We start from the raw sequence: 20,764 nt of genomic DNA, 5'->3' as shown, positions 1-20,764 counted from the left end.
TAGTATTAGATACACGGCTCAGCAGACAGGATCACACAGAATAGGATTAGATACACAGCTCTGCAGTCAGAATCACACAGGATAGGATTAGATACATGGCTCAGCAGACAGTATCACACAGAATAGGATTAGATACACAGCTCAGCACACAGTATCACACAGAATAGTATTAGATACACGGCTCAGCAGACAGGATCACACAGAATAGGATTAGATACACGACTCTGTGGTGCCCCTGAAGCTCAGTCGCCACAGAGGTACTGCACCTTCTCCTAAGGTGTGGTGCCCCACTATCCAGATAAGGTGGGAACTCCTTTCCACGCTCCAACACCCGCACCCCACACACACACAGGGTAGTTCTGCACAGCCACAAGCTGCTCTGTGCTTGGAGAGTAGCAGAGAACCTTTGGTGGTTCCCTGCTTGGAACACTGGACGTGCTGGGAGGTGGGTGGAGTTAAGGCATATAAAAGATTGGGAAAGTGTAGGATTAGGGGTCAGTCCGTCTGGAGTCAGATAGAAGTTCGGCGGAGTAGTAGGACACTCCGGGAGGAGTGAGGATCCCTTGAAGAAGGGATGGAGGAAGGAGTGCTGCAGCTGCCTCAGTGACCTGAGCCAGTTGGCACGGGAAAGGAGAGAAAGGAGAAAGACGTAGAACTTTAACCTAAGTTTCCATAAGAAAGAGAGTCAAGTAAGGAACGAAGGAGTAGAGAGCAGAGAGGAGACGTGGGTTGGAAGAGGATCCTTGCCTATAGGTTCTCAGCGCAAGGCCGGGGCACAGTCCCCTAGGTTATGGTTATATGGACACTTCTGGTTCTGCAGCAGACACTGGTGGAGTAGTTGGCTGTAAATGCACTACTCCCATCTAAGACTTGGGGCACAACAGCATCTGTATAGAGAGCCGAGACTCAGGAGAAGGGAGTCCCCGAAGCAGGCTACAGCTGTCTGCCATACGAGTAGAGAACACAGGAATATCTGTAAGGAGGAACTCCAGCGTAAGTTAGTGCTAGGAGATCTTCACACTTAAAGGCGCAATAGAGGAGACGTCCAGAAAGGTACATGTTGGCGGAGTGTTGGAGAGGAGCCTTCCATCTTGCCTGGGGGTTGACTGAGTCCCTGACCCGGAGGACACAGCACGGAGGCAGGCACCTGTGTGCCCTACTGACTGTGAGTAAAGCATTGGAACTACAGACACTGGTGTCCTCCATTCATTATCGCGCCTACACCCTCAGCACCACTACATCTGGGTACGCGCTTACACTGCCTGCGCCTCTCCTCATTTATTAATACTACACTGCCCTGGGGCTACAGCTTCACCTGTGGGGAGCTACACCATCTATGCTGCAACACACCACCAGCCCCAGAGGATCTGCATGCAGCATTGGCCTAACATACCACTTGCCGAATACCATGGGTGGCGTCACGAACTATTACACTACAAACCGCAACCGCCATTGATTTGGGCGCCCAGGGCCACGGACTGGGTCACCACCGCTGTGACACCTCCCGCTGACACCGGCCCAGTACCGCGTTCCCCACAGCCCTGGGAGGGCGACCCAGCTCTGCAGTCAGTATCACACAGGATAGGATTAGATACATGGCTCATCAGTCAGCATCACACGGGATAGGATTAGATACACCGCTGAGCAGTCAGTAACACACGATAGGATTAGATACACAGCTCAACAGAAAGTATCACACAGGAGAGGATTAGGTACACAGCTCAGCAGACATTATCACACAGGATAGGGTTAGATACACAGATACACCTGTTGTTTATCAAAAGGCTCTTGAATGAGTTGAAAATAAAATACTATCAATACTTGGGTAATCGTTTAGTTAATATGTGTTGCAAATCTGTAGTGTTGAATATATGATGTGAAATGTTTTTATGTGCAATATAATCATTATAATTTGTTATAACTAACCACAGTTGGTTACTATGCCCAGGGAACGCTGGGCTCTTCAGCTAGTATAGTATATAATCATACACACATGGTCAGTATTGTTGGTACCCCTCGTTTAATGACAGAAAATCCCACAATGGTCACAGAAATAACTTGAATCTGACAAAAGTAATAAAGTAATAATAAATAAAAACAATCTTTGAAAATGAACAAATGAAAGTCAGACATTGCTTTTCAACCATGCTTCCACAGAATTTTTAAAAATTAAAACTCATGAAATTGGCCAGGACAGAAATGATGGTACCCTTAACTTAATATTTTGTTGCACAACCTTTTGAGGAAATCACTGCAAACGATTCCTGTAACTGTCAATGAGACTTTTGCACCTCTCAACAGGTATTTTGGCCCAGCCCTCAAGAACAAACTGCTCCAGTTGACTCGTGTTTGAAGGTTGCTTTTTCCAGATGGCAAGTTTCAGATCTTTCCAAAAATGCTCAATAGGTTTTAGGTCAGAGCTCTTAGAAGGCCACTTCAGAATTGTCCATTGTTTTCCTCTTAGCCATCCTTGGGTGTTTTTAGCTGTGTGTTTTGGGTCATTATCCTGTTGCAAGACCCATGACCTGTGACTGAGACCAAGCTTTTCAACACTGGGCAGCACATTTCTCTGTAGAATCCCTTGATAGTCTTGAGATTTCATTGTACCCTACACAGATGCTAGACACCCTGTGCCAGATGCGTTAAAGCAGCCCCAGAACATAACAGTCTCCTCCATGTTCCACAGTAGGGACAGTGTTCTTTTCTTGATATGCTTCATTTTTCCGTCTGTGAGCATAGTGCTGATGTGCCTTGCCAAAAAGTTCCATTTTTGTCTCATCTGTCCATAGGACATTCTCCCAGAAGCTTTGTGGCTTGTCAACATGTAGTTTGGCAAATTCCAATCTGGATTTTTATGATTTTTTCCAACAATGGTGTCCTCCTTGGTCGTCTCCCATGAAGTCCACTTTGGCTCATACAACGACGGATGGTGCGATCTGACACTGATGTTCCTTGAGCGTGAAGTTCACCTTTAATCTGTTTAGAAGTTTTTCTGGGCTCTTTTGTAACCATTCGCATTATCCATCTCTTTGATTTGTCATCAATTTTTCTCTTGCGGCCACATCCTGGGAGGTTGGCTACAGTCCCATGGAGCTTAAATTTCTGAAAAATATGTGCAACTGTAGTCACAGGAACATGAGCTGCTTGGAGATGGTCTCATAACTTTTACCTTTAACATGTTTGTCTATAATTTTCATTCTAATCTCCTGAGACAACACTTTCCTTGGCTTCCTCTGGTCCATGTTGAGTGTGATACATACCATGTCACCAAACAGCGCAGTGAGTATCTGTAGCCCTTTATACAGGCCCACTAACTGATTCCATGATTGTAGACACCTGTGATGCTAATTAGTGGACACATCTTAATTTAACAAGTCCCTTTTGTAACATTATTTTCAGGGGTACCATCATTTCTCTCCAGGCCTATTTCATGAGTTTTATTTATTTTTAATTATGTGGAAGCATGGTTGAAAAGCAATGTCTGACTTTCATTTGTTCATTTTCATAGATTTTTTTTATTTATTATTACTTTTGTCAGATTCAAGTTATTTCTGTGACCATTGTGGGTTTTTCTGTCATTAAACGAGGGGTACCAACAATTTTGACCACGTGTGTAGGCATTGTGCTTTGTGATTTAAAATGTATATATGACTGTTCCTGGATTTCACATCCGCTTCTTTCTGGTTATTTTTCCCACCCCTATCCAATTTTTATTCTTATGTAACTAATAAAATTTCACTTTCTGTTTATCAAAGACTCTTGTATTCGGTTTGTTTCTTCTTCTTATATTTTTACCACCAAAATAGTGTGCTAGCCCCAAGTTTTACATTTTCATACAGGGAAATGGGTAAAGACGGCACCAAAATTTGTCCCACAATGTCTACTGAATGTGACAATACCCCATATGTGCAAATTGACTTGGCACACACACACGTGGAGATGCAAGTGACAATGAAATTTAATAGATACAGTACATACAGTAAACGTTTCGGTCAATAATTACCTTCGTCATTGTACTATATAATGTACTGAATGTACTTGTTTAATAGGGCCACCTGTCCGTAGGTAACTGTGACTAGGTATAACGGGCTAGTTGTCGGTAATGAGGTTATATGGTAAAAGGGTATATAGACGCGGTTTCCACCGCTTGTCGTCCGTCCACAGCACAGACGACAAGCGGTGGAAACCGCATCAATATGCCCTTTTACCATATAACCTCTTTACCGACAACTAGCCCGTTATACCTAGTCACAGTTACCTACGGACAGGTGGCCCTATTAAACAAGTACATTCAGTACATTATATAGTACAATGACGAAGGTCATTATTGATCGAAACTTTTACTGTATGTACTGTATCTATTAAATTTCATTGTCACTTGCATCTCCACGTGTATGTGCCAAGTCAATTTGCACTTGTATATGGTTTGGGACCCTACTTGTGCACCACCATTCTGAGAAATTGTGCCAACGGTCTTTATATCTGAGTAATACCCCATATGTGGCTGTACAGTTCTACTTAGCCATACGGAGTGACTCGGGAGGGAAGGAGCGCTATTTGCTTCCTAAAATGCATATTTTCTAAGAATAGTTTGTGGATTCCATATAAAAAGCCCCTAAGTGCTTGAAAAACAAAATCCTCCTTCAAGTGACCCCAGTTTGGAAATCATAACCCTTTGGGAATTTATCTACAGATGTAGTGGCGATTTTGAGTCCATGGGTGTTTTCCAGAAACAAGCAGCAGAGGATGTTGCTGAGTGAAAACTGCAAACTGACATTGTAGTGACCAGTACATTGTGCCCAGTTCATGCTTCTGGAGACACGCACCCGTAAATTAAGCGGGCTCTCATCACTACAGAAATGCCAAACATGTGGGCGCTAAATGTGGTTTAGACACACTATGGCCCAGAAGGGAGGGGGCATTTGGATTTGGGAGTGGAGAATTTGCTGAATTTTGTTTGGGGGGCGAGGAGCCATTTCGCTTTTCCAGAGCCTTTGTGCTATTAGTAATGTGTAAGCCTGGTATTTTTCCATTAACAGATGATGGATCTGAGTGGGGATTTGCTTTTTTGTGGATTGAGTGGAAGCTTTTATTCAGAACATTTTACATAACATTTAAGATCACATTTATTCGGCGCTCTATGTTGAGCACTTACATCGTTGTTTCCATCTAAATCTCCGCGTGACTTGACAGATGAAATCCCCGATGGATTGATTCACTCTAGTGAGGCAGCAGAGTTACTCTGGACTCCGTCTGGCCTCTGTTCAGTGGTTTCCTTCTTTTCAGAAGTGCACAAAACTCTGACTGATGGCACATTTTTGCAATCTTAAAAAGACAGACTCTGCTGGATCACAGGTCCGATGGCGTCCACAGTTTCTCCATCTGCCTCATTATAGGGAATCTTCCACTGGAGGGCTCTGTCTGAACTACGTATTTCAGAGATTTACACGGAAACCCCGATGTAAGTGTAAGGAGGTGGCAGGGACTCTCACGTGCCTCCTCTCCCCTAGTGGCTGCTCATAGGATTGCGTGCAGCACCTCATTGTTTATTAATGTGAAATGCAATGTTTATGTACTGTAAACGTCATGTGTCTGTCAGGTACTATGTATAGGCTTAGGGCTAGGATAGGATCTTAGATAGTATTGGACTATAGGGGATTAAAATAGATGGGGCACATTAGAGATACAGGTAGCATAGGGGTTAAGCAAATGGATGGAGTCACAGAGCAAAGCAGCACAGAGCAGGGAGGTATAGGATGGGTACTTCCTGATTAGAGGCAGAAGTCCAGGCAACCTTGCCCAGGGCAGGGTGCATGCAGTACTGAATCCAGATGGATTGCTGGCTGTGGGGATAAAGATGAGATGGCAGTAAGGGGCCCCAGATGGAGAATAGTGCAGGCAGCCACCAGCTCAACACGACCATGCCCAAGAAGGATCCTGGGTCTAAGACCAGGGCAGGAGCTGCTGATATGGCATTCCTGGCACCTTTCCCAATTGAAACCAGATAAGGAGTTGACATAGAGCTGGTGACATAGAAGGCACAGATGGGACATGGACTGGCCAAAGAGGCTGCCAGATGGCAGGGAAAAGGTAGGAACAGACAGAGCAGCGTGCATGCAGTACTGAGTCCAGAAGACTTGCTGGCCATGGGGATAAAGCTGCGATGGCAGTAAGGGGTCCCAGGCAGAGAATAGTGCAATCATGCATCAGCTCAACAGAGCCATCCCCAAGAAGGATCCGGGGATGCCATCTTCCCTGAAGAACCCCGCAGCCATCTTGCAGCCAGTAGTCTCCATGGAGACTATCAGGTCAATGCGATTGCATTCCTTGTGCATTTCTATGTCATTGTCACTGCTGACAGGGCATCAGAGGGGTTAAATGCCCATGATCCGTGCTAGCACGGATCATGGGCATTGCTGTGGGGTGTCAGCTCTCACACAGAGCTGACACCCACAACCGATAACTGCGGCTCTCAGCGTAAGGCCGTGCGATCATGGCACCACACATATACTGCTGTTTGCAGGAAAGGAGCTTCACACTGAGGCCTGCTTTCTTCCTGACCAGGCCAAATTTTACAATTCTGACCAGTGTCACTTTGCGTGGAAATAACTCTGCACTGTGATTACCAGTGACACATTGTTCTTTACATTATTGGTAAATTTAGGTCAAAATTTTTAGCGTTTATTTGTGAAAATATCGAAATTTTAGCAACATTTTTTCAACTTTTCCAATTTTTAAACTTTCAATTTTTATATCCTTAAACCAGATTGTTAAACTGCACAGATAATTTATAAATAACATTTCCTGTGTCTACTTTAGATAAACATCATTTTTGAAACAGGAGTTTTTTAATGAAGTTGGAAGAGTTAAAAGTTTATCAGTTTTAAAAAATATTTAAAAAAAGTACAAAACCGTTTTTCTTAGCAATAACATCATGTTTGAAATGACTTTGAAGGGCCTATATGACAAAAATACCCAAAAGAGATTCCATTCTAAAAACTGCACCCCTCAAACAACTCAAAACCACATTCAAGAAGTTTACTAACCCTTCAGGTGCTTCACATGAATTAAAGCAATATGGAATGAAAAAAATTAACATTTTAATTTTTTCCACAAAAATGTTCACCCCCTCAAATTTTCAAATTTTGCATTTTTACAATGTTAACAGGAGAAATTGAACCTTAACATTTATTGTGTAATTTCTCCTGAGTACACCAATACCCCATATGCAAAGGAAAACTGCTGTTAAGGTGCACAGCAGGGCTCAAAAAGGAAGGAGAGCCATTTGACTTTTGGAGTGCAAAATTAGCTGAAATAGATAGCAGACATCATGTCGCTTTTTGAAAACCCTTGATGTGCCTAAACAGTGGATTTCATGTGAGCACGAAAAGAAGTGTGCAAAGCAGTTGGTATCACTAAATATAATAACAAAACTTTATTTGCACAGCATGAACAAACAAAGACATATTTAGTATGATACAAACAATTTAAAAAGCCAAAAAAGGCTAAAATACACCACCGGATGTGTCCATGTAAGGACTAAAAACCCTCCTCCAATGTGCACCCCAAGGTAACCCACAATAATAAGCTAGTTGTCACAGTATAGATATGAAATACCCTGGAGCGGAATGACAACCCTCTGATCAACCAAAGATGTTAACAGTTAGATAGAAATCCAAGAAAATCAAGCAAAGATTCATACATATACAGTATATACTGTAATAATATCTAATAACTTCAGTGCAAAGATACCATAAGATAAAATGTGCAAATTGACAGAATAAAGCTATAGGTAAAGTATATGGGACTTTATCTCATGAACACATGACAAGAAGGTTAGGAAGATGCCCAAGGTAAACAATCAAGTGACTGTCAACCTGTAATGTAAAGCTATGCATTATTAGTGGGAAATGTATGCAGCAATTGTGATATCAGGATCAGAGACCCCACGAGTATTGCCACAAGATGTGGCTTCCTCAGGGGTAATGGTGAAAGCCCCCCACAGGGAACCCCATTTTGGAAGCTATACCCCTCACAAAATTCATTTAAAGCCGTGATGAACACCTTGAACCCACAGGTGTTTCTCAGAAATTTATAACATTATGTTGTGAAATGAAAAAATACATTTCTCCCTCAAAAATGTTGCTTAAGCCCCACATTTTTCATTTTTGCAAGGGTAACAGGAGAAAATGGACCACACAATTTGTTGTGGAATTTCTGATAAGTGCTTCGATACTCCATATGTGGAGGAAAACTACTGTTTGGGCGCACTGCAGGGCTCAGAAGGGAAGCACCAGTTTACTTTTGGAGTGCAAAATTGGATAGAATACATAGTGTACGAGTATGACATGTTGCATTTGTAGAGCCCCTGATGTGCTTAAACAGTAAACCTTGAAACCATGGCCCCTTACCAGCCTGAAAATACCATCTCCCAACTGTCTGCTTTAGCTTGGCTGGTTGTAAAAAATGAGGGGGACCCCACGCCGTTTTTTTACATTGTTTATTTAAATAAATTTAAAAACGGCATGGGGACACCTGTATTCTTAATAAGCAGCAATGATAAAGCTGACAGATAAGGGTTTCAGCCCGTAGCTGCCAGTTTTGTCATTCTGTTTATCAAAAATAGAACAGACCACATGTCAATTTTTTATTTATTTATAGTGCATGCGTTGGCTGATGAATACTCCCTTCAGTGGCACCTGCTTATTGTTATTAGCGGCAGCAGGCGTAAGCTGATGGGAATAATCACAAATATTGCCCCAAATATTGAATCCCTTAAACGGGTAATACACCACAGAATACTAGCAATATTATTGTGGTATCAAGGAAGAACAAGAAATTGGTACCACACAATGGTGTATACGTAATAAAAACATCATATTTTATTGAAATTTTATGCAAGTCCATAGAAAATCTCACCACAGCACGATGGATTATAGCAATAATAAACCAAGAGTACATTCAAATACCATATGTTAATTAAACATATCACAGAACGATATGAATCAATGAAATCACATGGGGGAAGGAAAGTAACAGCAACAATATTCCTAAATTAACCCTGTACCCTCAAAAGGTGTAGCTAAATTTAATGCCTAGCTGGTAAAACAATCCTATGAGAGCCCTATTGAAGGCGCTGACCCATATGAAGTAAAAGAAATTTAAAGAAAGGTAAGTAATAACATACCAGTATGTGCTGATGGAGACTCCTGGACGTCCCTCTGCCCCAACGCACGTTTTGCACAGCTTCCTCGGGAGGGGTCATTGATTCATATCGTTCTGTGATATGTTAAATTAACATATGGTATTTGAATTTACTCTTGGTTTATTATTTGTATAATCCATGCTATAATCCATGGTGCTGTGGTGAGATTAATATTAACTAATAATAATAATATTGTAGGCTGATGGGAGTAGTTCTCTCTCATCAGCCAATGCCACTGTGACTGGAGGCAAACTTTTGACCACCAGTCATAGCTGCTGGTGCTCTGACTGGCGATAATAATCTTACCGCTGATCAGAGCCGCCTGTGTTTCTCACGCTGTCATGCAAATGACAGAGTGGGAAACACCCGATGATCGGGGTACCGAGCAAAATCAGTAACACGGACATCCTGGAGATGTCTGTGTTCGGGGTCCGTGCCCAAACAGTAGGTGTTCAGAATGGACCCCGAACTTTACTTTTCAGATTCACCCATCACTAATCCTTTTCAATGGTAAATATGGATTGCCCAAGGATGGCACAGTGATGCCACCCATATGTTGTCCATGTTTACACGGACCCATAAATTTATACTGGCCATTTGCATCCATGCTGCTAGAAAATAATGGACATGTCTCCTTGATTTTTGCAAGAACACACGATCCGTGAACAAATATGGAAATCTTAACGACAGCATTGATTATAATAGTTATGTGTTCTATCTATGAAGCCCATGAACTTTTCCACATTTTTTCAAGTTACACCCACAAACTTAAATGTATTTTAGTGGGATTTTATGTGATATAAAAACACAAAATAGCAAGTATTTGTGAAGTGTAAAAGAAATGATACATGGCTTTCTAATTGTTTAAAAAATATAAATTTGGAAATTCTGATATGCATTTGTATTTTGCACCTGTAGTCTCATACCCCTAAATAACATCCTGAGTGACAAATTGTCTCCAGGGGTCGTCTAATTAGTAAATTATTTCCACCTGTGTGTAAATTATGATTGGTATAATCACAGCTGTTCTGTGAAGGCCTCACAGTTTGTTTTAGAACACAAAGGATAAAACAGCATCATGAAAACTAAGGAACACTCCAGACAAGTAAGGAATAAAGTTATGGAGCAGAGTAAAGCAGGGTAAGGTTATCAAAAAATAGCACAAGCTTTGAACATCTCAGGGAGCACTGTTCAATTCATAATCCAAAAATGGAAGGAGTATGGCACAACTGCAAACCTTCCAAGACATGGCTATCTAAACCTAAAGCTGACATCTCAAGCAAGGAGAGCACTAATTAAAGAATCAGCCAATAGGCCCATGGTCACTCTGCAGTAGCTGCAGAGATCCACAGATCAGGTGGGAGAATCTGTCCACAGGACAACTATTAGTTATATACAGTGGGGCAAAAAAGTATTTAGTCAGTCAGCAATAGTGCAAGTTCCACCACTTAAAAAGATGAGAGGCGTCTGTAATTTACATCATAGGTAGACCTCAACTATGGGAGACAAACTGAGAAAAAAAAATCCAGAAAATCACATTGTCTGTTTTTTTTTTTCATTTTATTTGCATATTATGGTGGAAAATAAGTATTTGGTCAGAAACAAAATTTCATCTTAATACTTTGTGATATATCCTTTGTTGGCAATGACAGAGGTCAAACGTTTTCTGTAAGTCTTCACAAGGTTGCCACACACTGTTGTTGGTATGTTGGCCCATTCCTCCATGCAGATCTCCTCTAGAGCAGTGATGTTTTTGGCTTTTCGCTTGGCAACACGGACTTTCAACTCCCTCCAAAAGTTTTCTATAGGGTTGAGATCTGGAGACTGGCTAGGCCACTCCAGGACCTTGAAATGCTTCTTACGAATCCACTCCTTCGTTGCCCTGGTGGTGTGCTTTGGATCATTGTCATGTTGAAAGACCCAGCCACGTTTCATCATCAATGACCTTGCTGATGGAAGGAGGTTTGCACTCAAAATCTCACGATACATGGCCCCATTCATTCTTTCATGTACCCGGATCAGTCGTCCTGGCCCCTTTGCAGAGAAACAGCCCCAAAGCATGATGTTTCCACCACCATGCTTTACAGTAGGTATGGTGTTTGATGGATGCAACTCAGTATTCTTTTTCCTCCAAACACGACAAGTTGTGTTTCTACCAAACAGTTCCAGTTTGGTTTCATCAGACCATAGGACATTCTCCCAAAACTCCTCTGGATCATCCAAATGCTCTCTAGCAAACTTCAGACGGGCCCGGACATGTACAGGCTTAAGCAGTGGGACACGTCTGGCACTGCAGGATCTGAGTCCATGGTGGCGTAGTTTGTTACTTATGGTAGGCCTTGTTACATTGGTCCCAGCTCTCTGCAGTTCATTCACTAGGTCCCCCCACGTGGTTGTGGGATTTTTGCTCACCGTTCTTGTGATCATTCTGACCCCACGGGGTGGGTTTTTGCGTGGAGCACCAGATCGAGGGAGATTATCAGTGGTCTTGTATGTCTTCCATTTTCTAATTATTGCTCCCACAGTTGATTTCTTCACTCCAAGCTGGTTGGCTATTGCAGATTCAGTCTTCCCAGCCTGGTGCAGGGCTACAATTTTGTTTCTGGTGTCCTTTGACAGCTCTTTGGTCTTCACCATAGTGGAGTTTGGAGTCAGACTGTTTGAGGGTGTGCACAGGTGTCTTTTTATACTGATAACAAGTTTAAACAGGTGCCATTACTACAGGTAATGAGTGGAGGAAAGAGGAGACTCTTAAAGAAGAAGTTACAGGTCTGTGAGAGCCAGAAATCTTGATTGCTTGTTTCTGACCAAATACTTATTTTCCACCATAATATGCAAATAAAATGAAAAAAAAACAGACAATGTGATTTTCTGGATTTTTTTTCTCAGTTTGTCTCCCATAGTTGAGGTCTACCTATGATGTAAATTACAGACGCCTCTCATCTTTTTAAGTGGTGGAACTTGCACTATTGCTGACTGACTAAATACTTTTTTGCCCCACTGTAAATTAAACAAATATGGCATTTATGGAAGTGTGGCAAGAATAAAGCTATTTTTAAAAGCAAGCCATAAGAAGTCATGTTTGCAGTTTGCAAAAAGAAATGAAGGGGGGCAATGCTAGCATGTGAAAAAAGGTTCTCTGGTCAGATGTTAGGCGTTGGGTTACGGGCGCTGCACAGCGGGAATCCCGAGCCTTGCCACCTTCGGCCTCCCATTCCTCTCTGGCCGCAGTGGAGTCTGCTCAGCAGACTTCACGATCCCAGCGTTCGGCCCACACCAGCATTGTGTGTTCAGTTGCTACTGCCACCTCTGGTTCAGTTATGGCAATGCAGCCTGGCCAACAGCAAAAGACTTCAGAGGCTGTCCTTACTTCGGCCCACTGAGCATGCTCATGAGACCATCTCCCATTGGGGATCGGGAGTCACATGCTCAGGTCCTTCCCTGTTCCGATTGGTCCATCTGGAGCTTCAGGAAGGTCCCGGAAGTGCACGGCTATAAAAGGTCCGCATGGACGCTCGGCCATGCGCTTGTATAGACACTAGCTGCTATATGTGTGGATGATGACGGATGCATGTACCTGGTGAATGACTCATTAAAATTCCCCTCCCTTTGATATTATGTATGTGGTTAAGGATTTAGTTGCAGAGTCAGCATCAGCCAATGGCTAGCCATAGGCCACAAGTGCTCGTCACTTCCCAGCACTAGCGTCCGATGGTGTTGCCTGCCATAGGGCACCATCGTACCACGGCAGCCACTGTCGCTTCGCGGCAGTCGGTTTCTGTTAGCAGCATTTGCAGCTGCGACGCCACACACTCGGTAGGTCTAGAGGGACGCTGGTCCTATGTCCTGGGGCCAGAGTCTTGTGACCATATACCGAGCAGTCTTTTCCCCGAGCGCTGTGAATGTGAATAGGCTCGGCATTTGTGTATTAGCATTAGTGCGGCTCTGTGAGGTAACAGAGTTCGCCCAGCGCACACCGGGTGATGTTTAACCCGCGTGTGTTATACCGCCATATTGAGCGTCCGCCATTTCTTAGCAGCAGCATACCAACTCTGCACAGTGGACCCTGGGCGGCGAACGCGCCTATTATTTTATAATTTGGTGCGTTCCGCCAGCCCTAACATTATACTAGCACCAGGGTCTGGCTAGTAATGGTGGTTAAGCAGCAGCTACTGCAGCACATTCGGCAGCTGGGGGGGCAGGTTGGCAGCTCTTGAGCGTTCAACCTCAGCTGCGAATGTTACTGCGGCCGCTGCTCAGGCAGCCGCTGATGCTGTCTCCCATGTTCCTACGTCCATCCCTGCACCAATGTTATCCCACCTCCTGCTGCCCGAGAAGTTCTCGGGCGATAGTGCCTCCTGCAGGGGATTCGTGAGCCAGTGTACTATTCAGCTTGAGCTGCTGGCCACGCGATTTCCCTCTGAGCGGGCTAAGGTCGGATTCATCGTGTCCCTTCTGGCTGGCAGGGCTCTGGAGTGGGCCACCCCACTGTGGGAGCATGGTGACCCCGTGGTTCAGGGAGCCTCGCAGTTCCTAGCCTCTCTGAAGTAGGTCTTTATGGGACCATGGGTCACACACGATACCGCACTCCAGCTGCTGGCCTTGACACAGGGTTCGTTCCTGGGCCAATCAGTATGCCATTTGGGTTTGGACACTGGCTTGAATGGTCAGACAATAGTCTAATACCAATTTTTTGGAGGGGTTTGGCTGACCATATTAAGGACGCTCTGGCCACTTGGGAGGTTCCCAGCACTCTGGAGGAGCTCATTACTATCTCCAACCGTACTAATCTCCGCTTGTTAGAGTCAGGGTTGGCGCGCTCCCAGTCCAGACAGAGGTTTAGATTGGCTCCAACTTTCTCCAAACCTCTGGAGTCTCCCAATCGAGTGTCCGAGTCGTCGGCAGTTAGGGAGGTGCCTCACACGGGCTCTAAGTTCCGCCCAGATCCAACTTCCATAGCCCACGCTCACTGCCGACAGTCTGGTCACCTTGCCAATAGGTGCCCACAGCGTTCAGAGAAACATCCGCGTCTAGTGGCAACAGCAGGAGGGTTACGAGACACCACACCGTTTTCCTCCAAGCTAACCTTTAAGGGGGTGTTGGAGTTCGGCTCCTCTCCTCTGGCGGTGGAGGTTTGCATAGATTCTGGAGCGGAGGGTAATTTTATGTCCTCAGCCTTTGCGCTCCAGCACACAGTCCCCTTGGTTATGCTACCTCAGCCGGTCACCATCAGGGTGGTGAACGGTTCGACATTACCCTCGCAAATTACCCATCAGACTGCTCCATTAAAACTCTCACTGCCTCCGTCCCATCACGAGACAGTGTTGCTCCTTTTTATGCCCGAGGGCATCGACCAGGTCCTCCTAGGAGTTCCCTGGTTGTGTTGCCACTCTCCACATATAGAGTGGTCCTCGGGGAGAATACTGGGTTGGAGCAAGTTCTGTGAGGATAGGTGTGTGAAGGACCGCGTTCAGATAGCCTCCACCATGGTCCTCGCGGATCTCTCCGCACTCCCAAATCACTACCAGCAATACGCGGACGTGTTCTCAAAAAAGTCCACAGAGACCCTTCGGCCTCATCGCCCCTACGACTGTCCTATAGACCTCTTGCCAGGCGCGGAACCTCCTCAAGGTCATTTATATGCTCTGTCCCTTCCGGAGACTGAGGCCATGTCCCAGTACATCTGTGAGAACCTGGCAAGGGGGTTTATTAGGGAGTCGGTGTCACCAGCGGGGGCGGGATTCTTCTTCATACAGAAGAAGAGTGGAGAGCTGCACCCGTGCATTGATTACAGAGGTCTCAATGCCATAACCATCAAAAGCAAATATCCTCTTCCCCTGATCTCTGAGTTGCTCGACAGGTTGCGTGGGGCCTGGGTCTTCACTAAGCTAGACCTACAAGGGGCTTACAACCTGATCCGCATACGCGAAGGGGACAAGTGGAAGACAGCCTTTAATACCAGGGATGGCCATTATGAGAATTTGGTCATGCCCTTCGGCCTCTCTAACGCCCCAGCTGTCTTCCAGCACTTTGTAAATGATGTCTTTCGCGATATGCTCTCCACCTCAGTGGTGGTCTATCTGGATGACATCCTCATCTTCTCTCCAGATTTGGCCTCTCACTGGAGAGACGTCTGCAAGGTCTTCGACCGCTTGCGGGCGAATTCTCTCTTTGCCAAGTTGAAGAAGTGTCAGTTTGAGCAGGAGTCTTTACCTTTACTGGGCTATATCATCTCAGCCCAGGGGTTGGCTATGGATCCTGCCAAATTGCAGGCGGTAATGGACTGGCAAGAACCCCATTCTCTTAAAGCGGTTCAGCGCTTTTTAGGGTTCGTTAATTACTACCGTCAGTTTATTCCCCACTTCTCCACACTGATAGCTCCTTTGGTCACCCTCACCAAAAAGGGAGCCAATCCCAAGGTGTGGTCAGAACAGGTCTCCAAGGCCTTCTCATCTCTTAAGACCCATTTTGCTGGTGCTCCTATCCTAAACCGTCCCGATGTGGATAAACCCTTTATCCTAGATGTGGATGCCTCGTCCGTCGGTGCAGGAGCAGTCCTTTTCCAGAAGGATGCTCAAGGTTCCTAAGCATCCCTGCTTCTTCTCAAAGACCTTCTCACCGGCAGAAGAAACTACTCCATCGGGGACAGGGAGCTGCTGGCAATGAAGTTGGCCTTTTCTGAGTGGAGACATCTCCTGGAGGGAGCCCGGTTTCCCTTTCAGGTGTACACCGACCATAAGAACCTGGTCTATTTACAAATGGCCCAGCGCTTGAACTCTCGCCAAGCTAGGTGGTCGCTCTTCTTCTCCTGCTTCCGCTTCACCTTGAACTATCTGTCCGGTGAGAAGAACGTCCGGGCTGATGCTTTCTCTCGCTCGGTAGTGTCAGTGGAGGAGGTTGAGCCTCGGCTAATCGTCCCCTCTGAGAGCCTGAGGACCGTGGCTCTGGTCGCCCTCGAGTCAGTGCCGCCGGGCAAGACCTTTGTTCCTCCCCGCCTGCGGCCAGAGGTTCTCACGCACGCGTCCAGAGTGGGTGGTCACTTTGGTAATAAGCGGACCATGGAACTCCTGGCAAGGACTTATTGGTGGCTGAACATGGCTCGGGACACGAGAGAATACATTCAGACATGCGTCTCTTGTGCTCGGAACAGGTCCTTTAGGCAGAGGCCGACTAGGTTACTGTACCCTTTGCCGGTGGCAGACAGACCCTGGAAGATGGTTGGCATGGACTTTGTGGTCGGCCTCGCCAAATCCAGTGGCAGCACGGTCATCTGTGTGGTCACCGATCATTTTTCTAAAATGGTGCATCTGGTGCCACTCGCACGGTTGCCTTCTGCCCGTGGTCTCGCCACGGTGTCCATAAAGCACGTATTTAATTTGCACAGTATGCCAGACAAGATAGTTAGTGACCATGGTCACCAATTTGCGTTTCCATTTTGGAGGGAGCTCTGCAGTCTACTGAGTATTGAGCTAAATTTGTCCTTGTCATCCCGAGATGAACGGGTTGGTTGAGAGGGCTAATCAAACTCTGGTCACATACCTGTGACATTTTGTCTCGGCCAGGCAGGATGACTGGGCATACTTACTACCGTGGGCAGAATTTGCCCTGAATAATGCAGTGGCTGATTCCACTGGTCAGACTCCGTTCCTCCTTAATTACAGCCAGCATCCGCGCCTCCCCGTCCCGATGCCAGTGACCTCCACTGATTCCAGGGTGGCAGACTGGACAGTGGAGGCTTGCGACATTCAGGATCACACTCAGGATGCCATTCGAGCATCTAAGGAGAGAATGAGGGCGTCCGCCGACACGCATCGGCATCCCGCTCCGACTTTTGCCCCTGTCTGCTTGGTGTGGCTCTCTGCCTGAAATATCAGGCTGCGGGCCGAGTCCACCAAGTTTGTTCCATGATACATTGGTCCCTTCAAGGTCCTGGAGCAGGTCAACCCTGTGGTCTATCGCTTGGCTCTTCCTCCCCGTTTGGCCATTTCTGACACCTTTCACGTGTCCCTCCTTAAGCCTGCTCACTTGTTCCGGTTTTCCGAGTCATCTGCCGGGACATCTGACCTGTCTTTGGATGAGTTTGAGGTCAATGCCATCGTGGGTTGCAGGGTGGTGTGTGGCAAAAAATTTTATTTGGTGGACTGGAAGGGTCATGGTCCTGAGGCTCGGACCTTGGAGCCAGTGGAGAATATCCACGCTCCGCTCCTTATTGCGGCACTTGAGCACAGCGAGGCTCAGAGGGGAGGGGGGTAATGTTAGGCGTCAGGTTCTGGGCGCTGCACAGCGGGAATCCCGAGCCTTGTGACCTTCGGTCTCCCATTCCTCTCTGGCCACAGTGGAGTCTGCTCAGCAGACTTCACGATCCCAGTGTTCAGCCCACACCAGCATTGTGGGTTCAGTTGCTACTGCCACCTCTGGTTCAGTTATGGCAATGCAGCCTGGCCAGCAGCAAAAGACTCCTTTGGCCCACTGAGCATGCTCATGAGACGATCTCCCATTGGGGATCAGGAGTCACATGCTCAGGTCCTTCCCTGTTCCAATTGGTCCATCTGGAGCATCAGAAAGGTCCCGGAAGCGCACGGCTTTAAAAGGTCCGCATGGCTGCTCGGCCATGCGCTGGTATAGACTCTAGTTGCTATATGTGTGGATGATTATGATGCATGTACCTGGTGAATGACTCATTAAAATTCCCCTCCCTTTGATATTATGTATGTGGTTAGGGAATTCGTTGCAGAGTCAGCGTCAGCCAGTGGCTAGCCATAGGCCACAAGTGCTCGTCACTTCCCAACACTAGCATCTGATGGTATTGCCTGCCATAGGGCACTATAGTACCACGGCAGCCACTGTCGCTTCGTGTCAGTCGGTTTCTGTTAGCGGCGTTCGCAGCTGCGACGCCACACGCTCGGTAGGTCTAGAGGGACGCTGGTCCTATGTCCTGGGGCCAGAGTCCTGTGACCATATACCGAGCGGCCTTCTCTCCGAGTGTTGTGACTGTGAACAGGCTCGGCATTCGTGTATTAGCGTTAGTGCGGCTCTGTGAGGTAACAGAGTTCGCCTGTCATGTCGGACACTGTTCACACCAGGGTGTCCGGCAGACAGCGGTAATACCCTGTTAGGTATTCTGTTCCAGTCGGGATAGGGTTAACCAGGTTGTCATGCTGGCTGAGGGCTGGGCCATGCCCTTGGTCTTTAAATGGTTCGTCCTGACTGTGGGCGTCGCCGACTATAGCTTTAGCCTAGTGCTAGCAATACCGGTCAGCAGTGGTGGTGTTGGAGCGTCTGATATCTGGTGCAGTATATCCCTCTGTGGTTCTTTCTCCAATCTGTTATATATATATTTGGTTGCCCTTGCACATTATTGTATTCCCTTGTGTATTAACTGTGTGGTGTTTCTTTTACCCCTGTCCATACGTATTTGTGGGGTCTGGTGTCTGGTCCCCTCACTGGGTGGAGGGAGGTGGGTTCAGCTTAGTGCTGGACAGGAGACAGGGACAGGGTGGAGGCTCAGGCAGGCACACCTTCAGTGTAAACCCTGGGTAGAGGGACAGACAGGGTTCCCCTAGTCTGAGGGACATCGCAGGGGTCCCGGGGTTTTTGCCTAAAGTAACCTAGGCATACCATGACATCGCCCAGCGCACACCGGTTGACGTTTAACCTGCGTGTGTTATACCGCCATATTGAGTATCCGCCATTACTTAGCAGCAGCATACCAACTCTGCACGGTGGACCCGAGGCGGCGAACGTGCCTACTATTATTTTATAATTTGGTGCGTTCCGCCTGCCCTAATATCAGACAAGACCAAAGTAAAATTTTTGGGCTAAATGCAAAACGATATGTGTTTCGGAAAACTAGCACTGTACATTACCCAGAAAACACAATCCTCACCATCAAACATGGTGGTGGCAGCATAATACTGTTGAGATGCTTTTCTTCAGCAGACAGGGAAGATGGATGGAGCTAAATACAGGAGAATTCTGGAGAAAAACCTGTTAGAGGCTGCAAAAGACTTGAAACTGGGCTTAGGTTCTCCTTCCAGCAGGACAATGACACTAAACATACTGCCAGAGCTGCAATGGAATGGTTTAGATCAAAGCTTATTTGTGTGTTTGAATGACCCAATCACAGTTCAGACCTAAATCCCATTGAGAATCCGTGTCACGTCTTGAAAAGTGCTATTCACAGACACTGTCCATGCAATCTCACTGAGCTAGAGCTAGTTTGTAAATAAGAATGGGCAAACATTTCAGCCTCTAGATGTGCAAAGCTGGTAGAGACGTAACCCAAAAACTTGCTTCAGAAACTGCAGCGAAATGTGATCCTGCAAAGTATTGACTCAGGGGGCTAAATACAAATGCATGTTGCAATTTTCAGATTTATATTTTTAAACCATGTGTCATTTCCTTTACAATCCCAATAAAATACATTTATGTTTGCAACGCTAAAAAATGTGGAAAAGTTCATGGGGTATGAATACTTTTTCAAGGCACTATATGCGAAGCACTGACGTGACGTCTGAATGAGGTGGAGAGTATTGGCTAGTGCAAATCCAAGTCCCAATAGCACTCAAAGTAAGCAATAATTTCACATTTTCGCATCATTCTATCTACAGATGTTTTATTACAATTTCCCAAAAGGCTAACTGCAATTAAACATCTGATGAATACACATTTCATGGTGTAAGGCGTTTTCACAGAGAATAGAGGGAATATACTTTATATGGAGATTTATGTCAAATTATTTAGAGATGTAAAATAATATTAAGCTGTGCTAATGAAATATAACAAAAAAATAAGAGTGTAACTACAAAATGTACTATCGTGAGGATCCATCTTTTAGACACTTTTAGGACTGTGCAAGGGTTTTGGTTAAATTAATATTCCTTATTATAATGTTTATTTGCTTCTGTTAGCAAAATATTAGTTCTACAATTCTTATCTTAACTTTCCAGCTGCAAAAGAATCAAATATATTTGCAATATGATCATGTATCATTTATTCACATCAATAAATCTGCATCTCATTAATTATATATTTTAAGTAATTAAAAATTTCCTTTCCAGAAGAACAAGTTGTTCTTTCCAATACAAAACATATTTAAGAGATATCTTGGGTTGAAGTGCATGAGACTAGACATATTTGTATGGAACCTTGTTACTAGATTTATTTCTGGAGCACATTTTTGCAATGCACCATTGAATTTCTTATAAACACCTTTGAAAAGCTGCCTAAAAAATCCAATGATATGTGCTCCTGATGGCCTCAAACTAGCTTTTCAGCAGGCTAAACATGACCTGCTATTAAAACAATATGTCCCAGTGAGATATATCCCATTGGTTGCATTTATGCTGCTGTGGTTATATGGAACTTAAATACAAATTGCATTGTATTTGTGCTGCAGTGTATAATTAGTGTTTAGTATCTCATTTCATTGTTAAATAAAATTGTGGTTAGAGACGAGAAAATCCTTTAAAATTCTAATTCACCACCTGTGCCGAATTTGTCCCAAAAATTTGATTGGCATTGCATAGAAATTATAGATTTTTCTGATTGTCCATGCTA

Source organism: Dendrobates tinctorius, unplaced genomic scaffold (assembly GCF_039654945.1).
Source record: "Dendrobates tinctorius isolate UK_male_01 unplaced genomic scaffold, ASM3965494v1 ptg000070l, whole genome shotgun sequence".
Lineage (NCBI taxonomy): Eukaryota > Metazoa > Chordata > Amphibia > Anura > Dendrobatidae > Dendrobates > Dendrobates tinctorius.
Note: the sequence above shows the minus strand (reverse complement) of the source record.